Here is a 4,874-nt window from a genome sequence, read left to right as displayed (position 1 = left end):
AGTTTCTTTTTCCAGTTAACTAGTGAGTTGCATTTTCACTTTTGCTTTGTAAAACAGACTTTTGAAATGTATTTGTGGGCAAAACATAGTTTCAAAATGGAATAAAATCTTTATAAAATTAAGAAAGATCCTCAAGTGATTACGACTTTTTTTCTTTTTCTTTTTCCAGGCCGTGGTCTCTCTGAGTCCCAAGACTCCTGACTCAACCAAAGGTGATTGGAGACTTAAAAAACAGATTGTAATCTAAGACACTCTATCTTGCAGATTGTATTTTAACTCAGCCGAATTGGAAATGCTGTTAGGAATCACAAATAGATTTTAATAATAAGCACACACACCCAAGTTTTCCAGATCTTTAAAGGGCAGGGACAACTGATTTATGTGCCTGAGAAATGTGACAGGTGATTGGAAGGCCAGGGACTGGGGGACAGGGGTTGCCTCAAAAGGCCTTACCTACGGGAGGCCAGTGGGTTATCTGGAGTTATCTGACCTTTAACCTTTGAAAGGCATTAATTTTGGAAACGGAACCATGTTTGTTTACTATGAGGGGCTGAGGGAGTCCGGGAGGCGGAAGCTAGTGCTTTAGTAGGTGTGGGCGGCCCGGAGTCAGTTGGTTTGGGGGGGCGAGGGGTCCGCTCCCGCCCGCTTGCCGGGGAAGGCGGAAGGCAACGCTCCGCTTCTCTGGGCAACCTAGGCGGGGAGAACGGTGTGAGCTGGATCGCAATTCCGAGAGGACTTCTGCGTTTACAAGGACGACAGGGGGGAGGCGCGGGGCAGCCACGCGGGGTAGTCCCCGCTTGGGGTACGCCGGCTCCGCGGCGGCCGCGCCAGGCCCTGTCGGAGCTGCGCGGCGACTCCCGGGTCTGGCCGCGGCCCTCCCGCCCCGGCGGAGCCGCGGTGGATTGTGGGCTGGGGGCTGCGGCGGCCTGGCGGCGGCCTGCTGCACACTCTCTGTGGACCCAGCCGCGCCGGGCCGGTGGCGTGAGGCGGGCGGCGGCGTGGGGAGCTGAGGCGCCGGGGGCGGTGGTCGCGGCTCGGCGGCGGCTCCCCTGGAGGCCGGGGATGTGGGAGAGGCGGCGGCAGCAGCGGCGGAGGCGGCGCTGCGGACCCGGGGGAGCCTGCTGGCTGACAGGACACCCGGGCGAGACGTGAGGGGCCCGCCGCGGCCGCTCTGCCCCCGAGCGGCGCTGGGCTCGAGAGGGCGGCCCTGTGCTCCCGGGCCCGCTGGCCATCCGGCGCGGGGCGGAGGCGGGAACCGGGCTCGGACCCGGCGCGCAGGGCGGCGGCGGCGGCGGCCGCGGAGCAGCAGTCTCGGCGCGACGTGGAGGGATGGAGGCGGCGGTGCACTAGGCCTCGTCTGGGGCTGCCGCCCGGGACCGCAGGTAGGTGCGGGGCCCGCGCTTCTCGGCCACCCTCCCCCGACCCGGTGACCGGCGGGGCGGCGGGACCCCACCCCCTCCGTCTCCTCGGGGCTCAGAAGTGACAGAGTTTCGGAGCCGGTGACCGCGCCGAGGCTTCATCCTCTCCGCCACCACCACTTCCTTCTCGGCACTCCCAGGATCCGGGCCGGCAGCTGTGCCCCAGCTCCTGCCGGCGTTCGCAGGTGCCGCTCCAGTCCCCTTGCCCCTCGCCCCTCTCCAGGATCCGGGACCAGCAACTTCCATCAGTCCTCGTAGACGCAGAGCCCAAACTTTCCCTGTGTCCTTTCAGCCAGGCCCTTAGCCCCTCTTGGAGCTTTCTAGAATAACCCCCCCACCCCCTGGAGAACACTAACCCATAGAAGAACTCGGGATTGTGGAGTTTTGCATTGTAGTTTAAATTATTTTATTTATTTCAGTTTTGCTAACTGCTGTCTGCAGGGCTACAAAGACAGGCCTTCCCTGTTCTCCGTGGATTGTTTGGGAACTTTTGCCTGACCATTATAATTAGCCACTTGGCCTGTCCGTCTATGGTTTAGGGTGGTATTTTTTTAAAAAAATAATTTTGGCCTATTAGAGTTGTAAAATGTTTCTTAAAATTACTTTTTAACCAAGTTTAGCTTTTGGACTTTATAGAGACTTCTTTTACTTTCGAAGAATTAAATTGGAATACTTTTGTTTTCTAATTTGATTCCATCTCTGGTTCTCAAGCTCAGGCCAGTCTTAATACATGTTGAGTGGGCAGGGGATATTATGATACATTACTTGTGGTATATGGAGAAGTAGGTGATAACTTAAGCCGCAGATTTTGATGGATATCCAGTTTTATACACGGGAAGCTCTAATTGGGAAACTATTTGATTTCCTAGCAGTTAGGCTGGAACAGATGGAATGATGGGATTTGTTTGACTGTAGTACAGTGAGTTGGGTTTCCTAGAAGTGGGTAATGGTGCTCTACACTAATTATCATTAGGTTAATTTGATCACTTTGTACTTGATAGTTGTAGTCTAGTATGTTAGATGCTAACAGTTTTATTGTGCTTTGGCTAGTTTTAAACTGTATCTGGCAACCTTAGAACTGTTACCGAACGTACCAGTCTGTTCACAGTAAAAATGTAAACACTCTCCGTGTTTTGTTGTTGACACTCAATATAATTTTGTTCTTGTGGTATTGTTGCTACAGCATTTGGCTTTCTAAAATGTTTTTCATTGTTTTCAAAATTACAACTGGCAAAGTTATCTATAGTTTACTAGGAAAAGAGGATTAGATTTGCATGTATTTATGTTTTGGAAAAGCTAAATTATATTTCTGAGTAAGAGTTTTTATTACAATTAGATCTTATATATGAAAGGACAGTTAATATACTGTAAAGTTCACCCATTTTAACCCAATGGCATTTTGGTTTTACCTACTTGTTAAGCTTGCTGAAGTTGTAATCTAAAGCCTTGTGAATGTAGGGAAAGGACTCTACCACGACCTACATTCCGTACAGTGTTGAGTGTATTTACTGTGTGATCATTCCCACATATTATGGTGAACACGCTCTCCACACCCCTTCTGTATGTACCCCTAAGTTTCCTACCTCATCTACTGTCCTCCTGGCAGCACTAATCCACTGTTTATCTCCACACTGACTTAAGGTGAGTCTCTTACATAAATGATGTGGAATTATAGCTTTTTGAAAAATTATTTTAAAGTTGATTTATATAATTTTTTTAAAAAAACATTTGGGTCAGGGAGTAAGATCCTGATCCCCTGAATTAAAAAAAATATATTGTAAATAACTGATAGACTATATAGTGTGGAGAAAGAAGAAAAAAAAAAGCATGAATCATTGTGGTGTCCTTAAGATTGTTGGTGAGATAAAGGTCAGTCAGTGAAAAGTTGAAGTATTTTTGAAATTGAATACTGGACTGTCAAATTGGAGAGGACCTTACAGATCATTGTTAGCAGACTTCCTGCTTGCCTCAACAAAACAAAAACCAGAGGAAGAAATCTGAAGGGTAGAAACTTGAATTTCCAGGATACTTGGCACAAGACTTATGATGTGATATGCTTATGTAGAGTGGTGAACGTCAGGTGTAGAGATGAGCTGGATACTGGAATTGTTTAGATTCTTGTATATATGTATTTAACCTCATGCTGTTATAACTGGGTAAGAACTGGACAGTCCTCCAACATTAGGGACTAGTGCTGACTGAGGTTCTGTGCAGACAAAATACATGTTTTAAAAACTTTGAAAATGCTTGAAAGCATGACGGATATGTTATTTTGTAAAGTTATTTTTAAAGCAGTTTACTTTTTTTTTTTTTTTTTTTTTTGCAGTTTGTGTCAGGGAGTAAGCAGCTGATCCTAAGAATAAAAAAGAACATTGTAAACAACTTAGACTATTTTGTTGTGCCAGTATAAATTTGGAGAAAGAAGAGAAAAAGCATGAGTGGCTTGGGTGGCCTTAAGAGTTAATTTGTGAGCTGAGGGTCAGTCAGTGAACAGTTGATCAGATCTTACATTGTTAACATTCTTAGAGATCCAAGTTAAAACCAATTTAAAAATTACTATTATTATTATTGTTTTTTCGAGACAGGGTCTCTCTGTGTAGTCCAATTTAAAAATTATTAACAAGTATATTTGAAAACTTTCTTTTCTAAAGTTTCAGAGTTCTAACATCTAAAACAATAGTTATCCAAGCATGATTTCGTTCTCCACAGAACTTTCGGAATTGTCTGGAGATGATTTTGATTGTTAAAAATAACATCTAATGAAAGATGTTAATAAATGTTATATAATACGTAGGACCTCTCCTCCCACCCAAAAAGAAAAGACTATCTGAATCAAAGTATCAATAGTACTGTTTAAATTATGATCCTGTATGATTCTGTAAGGGCTTGATCTGTTGTTGTGGAGTCCCACTGAATAGTATTTGGTGGAATAGAGAAATATTTAATTCATCTAGCAGTTCTCTTTATTGGGGAAAGGAGTTGAGGGCAAAGCAAAAGGAAAGAATTTGATATAATGTAGATATTTTTTGGTCTTTTTAATTTACAAATCTGAATAAAAATACCCTTTTAGAGGCTAGAGAGATGGCTTAGTAGTTAAGAGCCCTGGCTGCTCTTCCATAGGAACTGAATTCAGTTCCCAGTATACACAACTGTCTGTAATTTCAGTTCCAGGGGATCTGATCCCCTCTTCTGTACTTCTTGGACACCAGACAAATGTGGTACACAGGCTTACATGCAGGTAAAACACTCATACACATAAAATATTTTTCTTAAAAAAAAAAATATGGCTGGGCAGTGGTAGCGCACGCCTTTAATCCCAGCATTTAGGAGGCAGAGGCAGGCGGATTTCTGAGTTCGAGGGCAGCCTGGTCTACAGAGTGAGTTCCAGGACAGCCAGGGCTACAAAGAGAAACCCTGTCTCGAAAAACCAAAAAAAAAAAAAAAAAAAAAACCAAA

The 4,874-nt window shown here is 45.3% G+C and overlaps 1 protein-coding gene across 3 annotated transcripts in view; it reads left to right on the top strand.

Annotated features, from left to right (window-relative positions):
• The first annotated feature begins 899 nt into the window (after positions 1–899).
• Vps54 (VPS54 subunit of GARP complex) overlaps positions 900–4,874 on the top strand; it is an 80,166-nt gene continuing 76,191 nt past the window's right edge. Inside the window, exon 1 of one of the 3 annotated variants that reach the window (XM_028777214.1) lies at positions 900–1,382. The gene's annotated coding sequence lies outside the window, so the exon portion shown is untranslated. The remainder of the gene's footprint in view (positions 1,383–4,874) is intronic. The other 2 variants (XM_028777218.1, XM_028777227.1) reach the window with 2 other exon arrangements.

The sequence above is a fragment of the Grammomys surdaster genome, unplaced genomic scaffold (assembly GCF_004785775.1).
Source record: "Grammomys surdaster isolate TR1022 unplaced genomic scaffold, NIH_TR_1.0 67, whole genome shotgun sequence".
NCBI lineage: Eukaryota > Metazoa > Chordata > Mammalia > Rodentia > Muridae > Grammomys > Grammomys surdaster.
This window is presented reverse-complemented; position numbering and strand designations above follow the sequence as displayed.